The sequence below is a fragment of the Pinus tabuliformis genome, chromosome 2_1 (assembly GCF_031772625.1).
Source record: "Pinus tabuliformis cultivar Carrire ecotype Pingquan chromosome 2_1, CPIR1, whole genome shotgun sequence".
Lineage (NCBI taxonomy): Eukaryota > Viridiplantae > Streptophyta > Pinopsida > Pinales > Pinaceae > Pinus > Pinus tabuliformis.
This window is the reverse complement of record NC_142299.1, coordinates 252,744,492-252,752,985: the sequence shown is the minus strand read 5'-3', so window position 1 is coordinate 252,752,985 and position 8,494 is coordinate 252,744,492.

Sequence of the window (8,494 nt, the reverse complement as noted above, 5' to 3'; positions counted from 1 at the left end):
TACCCTAAAATCATTTCCCACGTGGACTCTACCCATTGCTACAATGCCTCCGATCACACCAATTTTCCACAGAATTTCCCTACCGCCACTTTTGACAATAGTTCCAAAATGGCATCAAGAGAGACATCATTCTCAATGACCATCTTAGCCTTAGCCCTCCAAGCCCTTGTGCACATAGATTTTGTCTTATAAGGCATGAGTCAAGTATTTAGGGTTTTGTCTTGCAAATAAATATCTGGAGTTACAGGGGGACTATCAAAGAGCTTCATTTCTAGCATTTTTAGTCTAAATGACAACAAGGGAAGGTGAAACTTTGTTCAAAATTTTAGGGGATGAAAATTTGGACAAGACTAAGCTTCTTATTCTTTTTAGCACCCTCCTAGCTTGCCACATGTCCATTGATGTAAATGTAGAAGGATTGGTCCCAAAAGTTGCCACCCATCCTATAGGCCAATAAACTCATTTTTCCCTGAGATTGACTCTATAAGAAAAATATTCTCGGAAATACACTTCATCTTCATCCATCATCCTCACAATGCTCCCTGTGCTAAATCAATTTTGCAATCATCAATTTTGCACTCAGATGGAACACATAAGGCCTAGTTGAAATATGGTCACCTTATTTATACATATTTTATTTATTTTTATTTTATTAAAAAAAATCATTCTATTAATATTTTATTTTTTGAAGTTTTTAAACATAGATAATATTGTTTTTTAAAATAATAATAATAATAATTTTACTTTTAATCCTTTATTAATAATTAAAAAATATTTCAAAATTTATTATATATATATATATAGATATATATATATAAATATAATTGAGTTTATGGGAGTGAATAGAGGAACTACTATTATCCTTATTGCTAAGATTTAATTTCATTATATTATATGTTGAACTCACATCCTTTATATTTGACATATAATTTCTTTAGTTAACCATACACTCACACATACATAAAATCTTAATATAATAATTAACCATTAATTAATAATAAGAATAATCATTATTAATCACAACCATTTTAATAATATGTGAAAATAGATTTAAAATCATCTTTAATTTAAATCATGTGGTGGCATGTCAATGTTTTTTTGTATACATGAATTTTGTGTATATAGTTTTTAGTTTATATAGTTGAAATGATATGTGTGAAGATAAAATTATTTGAAAAAAAATGAAAAGAAACTTTATTGAAAATTTATATATTTAAAATTTCAATTATATTTTTATATTAAAATGAATTAAAAATTTTGAAAAAACCTTTTAGCTATAGTTGAATTAGAAATGCACTTATTTGAAAATGATTTTAAAAAATTTACTAAGGAAACTTATTGTGTTCGTATAGTTTTTAGTTTATTTGGTTGAAATGATATGTGTGAAGGTGAAATTATTTGTAATAAAAGAAACTTAATTTTATGTATTTAAAATTTAAAATATCTTTTTATTTTGAATTTTGAATTATATTTTTACTTTTTTTTTTCCATGCAAAAAAAACCGATAACTTTTATTTATAGAAATAAAAATTACAGTTTGCAAACACACAAATTGTGTATGCTAAAAGGCTAGTAAGAGCAATACAATACACTAGTGAGTAGTAATGAGCATCTGGAGCTAAAATGACCATGTGCATCTAGTCATGCCAAGAAAAAACAAAGAAAAAAGAAAAAAATGAAAGAGGAAATTATGGAGGAGAAGCAGAGATGAGGCTTTTTATTTTTTGCCCTTCCTTCTTTGTACTTGTTTCCAACCATTTCGAATTGGATCAACCAGAACCAAAGCTAGTTTACAACCCTCATCCATATTTTGGGGTTTTTTGTATGAATCTAAACCCTCTAAGGAATATGCTCTTTTGGTTCCAACTGGACCCGTCGAAAGCTAATGTTCTTCTAATACTGGACTTGACAATGGTGGAGTGGTCGATCCTTTCTGAACCAAAACCTCCCCCTCCATTTTATTTTTGGTTTGTTCTGGTTATGTCTCTTTGGTTTCCTCTTCCTCATATTTCGAAAGAGGTTCACTAAACTACCATCATTTTGGTCTATTTGGCTGCTTCTTTTTCCTTTTTGGGATCTTCTTTTCCATAGGACACATGTTACAAAGTTGACCAGTGTTACCGGGAATAGTGTCTATGCAGAACTGCTAATCCCACTAAGGCTAGTGGCTACCTTAGAAACAAACAAAGTAAAGACTACTTTCGTTTCCTTTATGAGAGATAGATGAGAGAAGAATAAAGGAGACCAACCTTTGTCTTGTGCTTGGTTCCTTGCTCGATTCTTCTCTCTTCTGATAGTCCTTTGCTACTTGCTTCCTTGTATACCCAGCTTCACAAAGTACCTATAGAATCAAAGCAGCACAATACTATATGAGAACATAGATCTATTATCATAAACAATCTAGGATCAGATGTAAATTGACCATAGAAATGCATAAAACATAAATCATACAAGAATATAGAGGAAAACTTGAATAGCTTTATTGATAATCAAGAAAGAGCCAAGAGAGTTACAACCAAATGTTCTGACCCAGCATCATCGTTTCAACAAGAAGAAGCCCTTCTTCACCTCATGACAAGCTTAGATCACCCAACACTATGAGGTTGCACCAATAAACCAGTAGCACTTCCTTACAAGATACAAAATTCCAGCCTCTGGATCTCTGGGATGAGGGATCCATATATAAATATCTGCAAGGGAGGTGAGTCAGCTTTTAAGAGTTGATTAGTGTCCTCTCTCTGATAGTTCTTGATTTCACTTGGAGATTGATGATCTCTTACTCATCCCTAGTCGAATTCAGAGAGGCAAGTGTCACAGGAGAAGTTTCTGGAAGATTCCATGCTTTTCCACCTCGCGGATTGACACTTCCATTTGTCCCTTCTTGCCCATCGCACCCCATAGAAGGGATTTTTGAAATGCAATGCACCTACTGTGTGTATTTAGGTGAGATGCAACGCACTTTGCCTATGGAGCAGGTGAAATGGTCCAGTTTTGACCAGTTCTGAGTAGTTTTTCATGGAGAACTTCTGGGAGAAGCTGTAATCAGTTGACCTTGTTCTTTTAGGGGTTGGAACAACACCTTTAGGGACTTAGGAGCCCTTAGTTTATGGACATTTATGCTTGGGGTTGCAGTGCCCAAAAATGTCTATAACAGTTGCCCCCTAAAGCATGAGGTCGTTAGTCTTTTTGATGTCGGGTGAAATGCTTTATCATGAGGATCCGAAGTTCTTTCAAGCTGGAAGGAGACCTGTAATAAGATACAATACAATACATTATCTTCATAATATTTTCATGATCTAGTTGAGGCGGGCATTCCCATGCTCAGCTTTATAAATTCATTTTCATGTACATGAGACAGACAATCGTCTGAGTGTAAACTGATGATTCTGGAAGAGCCATCATCCCATAGATTGGATGATTATCTGTGCAACAATGATGTACATTTGATGTCTTTATTTTCTTGAATATATATCGCAGCCCGGATGGGTGAAACTAGATCCAGGGTCTTCAATCTCGTTCGATCTTCACTCAAAGTACAAGTCAATCCATGTGAGAGATGTTCTGGAGTCAAACATGGAAAGACATCGCCTGATTACCAGCCAATGATGTAAGTTGTTAATAGGCACGAGAGGAATCACCGATAATGATGATGACCCTCAAGGTACTACAGTAAAATTCACGTGGTGTGAATAGAGGACTTGGCGTCGAACACCACGCAAACTCTTTCGGTTGAAGGCCATTGATGTAAACCTGTCGCCGGAAGTGAGAAACTTGCCATTGAGGCATGCAAGCTTCAAAGTAATGAAAGGGGTTTTCCTAGATCGACTTCTTGGATAATGAGCTGATGTCGACAAGAAGCGATCCATCATAGGAGGGCCTTAGTGAATCCCACATCAATGACATGGAACGGAGCAAATGATTTTAATGGAGGTGAAAACGATCTGGTGATATATGGTTTAGGGTGGCGGTCATGAAAGAATGGAGCGTAAATGTATTGTAGTGGGTGAGACACAGGTGTATTCTCTGGATGACTTCTCTTGAACATATTGGCGACACTGACATGATGGATTGGTAGCATTAACCCCAAATGTGGATGGTGTGATGGAACCATGGTGATGTGACCGGTGAATGGAACAACCCAACCCGACTTGGATGCGGAGTGAAAGTGTCATGTTCAAGAGCGACTTGCTACCAATAAAGTTTTTTCAAGTTTTCTTCCCACTTTTTCCCCAGTCATTGCTGACCAGTACCTCTTTATTTTTGTCAAGCTTGAGGAGGATAACATATGCTTGTTCTATAATTTGCCCTTCGGGCAAACCCATCGCTATGTTTTAACGAGCCTAGCAATAGTGAAACTCATTCTTGTCTGCTATGGACAAGTTTGTTGCTATTAGGTTTTAACGAGTTTAACGACAAAGATAACTCGGTCCTTTTCAATTTTAGAGAGTCTGAAAAGGGACGTAAAGAAAACTCCAAAGATCATTTTTCGTCATCTAATCCCTTAAGTCCGAAAAAGTATAAAATAATACAGAAGGGATGAATTTTCGGTACTTTTAACGAGCCGAACAAAACAAGCGCTCGATCTTTTTGTGTAATAATTCCTCAGGTCCAAAAAGATTAAAATCTGGAGGAGGGATAGCACTTCCGGTCACTTTAACGAGCTGGAGAGGCCAATGGCTCGGAAATCTTTTCATATTTTATGAGTTAGTTGAAAAGAGCTTAAAGGAGACTCGTCTTTGAGGAACGAGTGATAAATTCGGGTAGCAACTGATTCCAGGTAAGGTTTGGAATTTCCCAATCACGGCAGTGTTACAAGGATGGCTAACAGGATCACTCTTCGCAGCTGTTCCTCAAAAGGGGTAAACAATCAAGTGGAGGTGAATGATCGGCCAGTACAGAGTGGAGGTGATGATGAGAACACGACCAAGGCTTAAAAGGCTGAAGTACTACATTCACGATGGTTATTTACCAGAAATTGGTTCATTTTTTAATGAGCTTAAACGTTGGGGGAAACATTTGCTCATGACTTATGTTTATTTTTTAACGAGCTTGAACTATGTGCTAAAACTGCTCGATATAACGATCATTTCTTGACTTTACCATTAATAGCTTTGTTCCTTCAAAAATTGTACTGCATGCTCAATTGCTTCATCAAACTAGTTAGAAATGAATAATATATGTTTGAAAAATGAGTTAAGACACTAATATTTTCCTTGAATTAATTTAAAAGTGCTTTTACCTCTCATTTTACCATTTCATTTCAAATTTGGCATGTTGGAGCTTTGGAGGTGCTTTCCCCCCTTGATTTTCACCAGCTGATTCCGGGAGATTCTGTGGACGATTTTTGGCGCCGTCTGGACCAGGTAGGAGCTAAACCTGAGCTCTTTCATTTCATCCTTTCCATTTTGCATTCTGAGCCTGATTTCTGGTTTTTCTGAGCCTCTGGGGTTTGAAAAACTCGCCCTGGCTCCATTGCACCCTTTCTATATCGAAAAGTGCGTTGCATGTTGGCCTGTCCACTGGCCAATTGACATGAAACGCACCCAGAACACTACTGTAGGTGCAATGAGCGCAAGGAAGGAAATTTATGCACAGTTTTCAATGGAAATTTTTTCCTGTTTCTCACCAAATCAGGATCTAACTCTTCTCTTGTTTGTTTTCATAGACTTATTGGAGCAAAATGACCATTACATGGCGAGAATGTGAGCATGAAGAAGAGGAAATGCTTGCTTTACATGATCCGGTTACAGTAAATGCACTGCGGAACTATGGCCTGCTGAAGTTTTTCTGCATCTCTAGCATGAGGCAACAAATCAACTTGCTGCAGTATTTGCTCAATGCTTGGGACCCTACCAGCCAGGTGTTCCAGATTAGGGGCAAATATATCCCCTTGAATTTCGTGGACATCTATCTTCTGACCGGCTTATCGAGGCGGGGTGCCCCTATCTCCTTATCAGGTTCGGCCCGTGGGGGTGAATCTGCGAGAGATTATATTCGCAGGTATTACAGAGAGGGATCTCAGCCGAGTAAGGACGGCAAGATCATTATTCGAGATGTCACTGACAGGTCACTGAGGACCATTCTGTTCACCTTTGGTAGGATGGCTCGTGGTGCGGCTCTTCATGTGGCCAACCGGTCTTATATGCAATACGCCTTGGAATGTCTCGAACCGAAGGTGTTCAATTGGTGTGATGTAGTACTCCTTGTGATGAAAGAACAGTTGACCAAGGTGAAAAACGGAAGATTGAAGATCTTTGGATATGGTTCTATTTTGACCGCCTTCGCCTTGGAAAAGATACCACTGATGCAGCCACAATATATTGCACTTGGTTTACCTCCACCGACTGAACCACGGATGCAGAGATGAGTCGACCATATGCCTAGGCATGCTGGTCAGTCTCAGATTTCCTTTTCTGATACCTTCTTTGGGTGGTTCGATCGTCAGGAGATGGTTTATTCCGAGTATCCATATGCTGGTATGGACTTTCGGGGTGACCTGGATTTGGTACCGCCGGCTGGTGAACAGTGGAGTGCCATTGGTAAATCCTTTTGACCACTTTTCTGTTTATCGTTTCTCTCTTATAATGTCCTTGTGCTTTACTCTGTCAAGACTAATCATAACTCATGTGCTCATGCAGATGTTGGTCCCGTTCGGCCAGTAGTGCGCCTGAGAGTGCCCACTGCCGCTCCAGTAGGAGAGGCTATGGGAAGGGCTATCCTTCACGACCTTGATGTGGCTGAGACTCTTTCAGCATTACAGGATCAGGTCGAGGGCCTCACTCTCGGTATTCCAAATGTGAGGACTGACGAGCTGCCTCTGAGGTTGCAGCGACATACTACCGGCGTGCCAAGTCGATGGATTAGGCTTTTACGCATGATTGCACAGGTGGTGACTTGTTATCACCAGCATCATTAGACTAGGGTTCCCCCTAGTGTTTTGAGTTTTGGGTCATTTGACCAATTTTGTCTTGGTTACAGAACATTAAGTGTAAACCATAAACAGTTATATATATATATATATATATATATATATATATATATATATATATATATATATATTTGATTTTTGGAGTTTTATTTTGGTTAAGTTACATGATCCGAATGCAAATATTGATGAGATGCTTCTTTTTATAGATTTTGCAAATGTCTGTCTAACACATAATTTGCCAATGAGTCAGTTAATGTGTTTAAGCTTCTGGAAATATGCTGATATTGAATAAAATAAAATTGCCTTTCCAAAATCTTGACCCTTAGGAACATGCGATAGATAGCTAGATTTCGGACAGAGTAGACACCAGTAAGATGTAGTATGACGAGCTGTGATTCTAGCCTGACGACCAGTCAGCGTATGCCATGTGTGATGGCATCAGAGAGAAGTTCTATCAACACGCTATATTCAGCGATGTTATTCGTTGATCAACCAATACATACCCCTCTGAAACCTACTAACTCGCCGCTTGGATCAAAAATGGCCCAGGCCGCAGAAGATAGGTTCCACGAACTACGACTTGCTCCGTCGGCATATCCAACAAATGATTCCAATAGGTTTGACATCTGCAATAAATGTAAAAAGTGGATTACTTGACCAAAATAATTACCCTTAGCGAAAACAAAAATGTAACAAAAGCATATGGGTTACTACACTGAATCATGCATAGTAACGCTTAAGGTACAACCCGTTACGAGGTTGCGACAGTGGAATCCCGTCATAATCCATCAACTCGTAGGCTCCTTTTGCTAACACTCTTTTAACAATATAGGGGCCCATCCATAAAGACTTGAATTTACCTGCTCCCAATTTATCGGATTCTTGGTCGTAAAGTAAGACCAAGTCACCTTCTGAGAAGACACGGGGTTTGACATTCTTATCGAACTACGCCTTGACTCGTTTCTTATGGGCTTCGTTAGCCAAAGCGGCATCACGACGGGTTTCATCCAATTGGATTAATTCCAGGAAACGAGCCTCCTCTTCTGAAGTTCTGGGGAGAAGGTCGATTGTGAGTTTGAGGGACGAGATTTCACACTGAACTGGTAAGATTGCCTCTAGGCCATACACCAGTTGGAAAGGTGTAAACCCGGTTGCATTCCTTACCGATGTTTGGTATGCCCACAAGGCCGAGTATAGGATCAGGTGCCAAATCCTTTTGTGGACTCCAATCATCCTTTGCAACATGTGCTTCAGGACCTTGTTGATTGCTTCAACTTGTCCGTTGGCCTGCGGGTAATATGGAGTAGAGCTGTCGTGAGACAACCCTAATTTGGCAGCTAATTCGGCCATCATGTGATTGTGAAAATGTGATCCATGATCTGTGAGTATAGCTTGCGGAACGTCGAATCTGGTGACTGCATGATTGAAAAAGAAAAGGGCAGTTTCACCAGTGTTATCTAATGTAGGCATTGCCTCGGCCCATTTGGTAAAATAGTCCACTGCGACTATGATGTAGTCCACTGCGACTATGATGTACCCATGCCCCTCGGTCGAGGTGGGGTTACA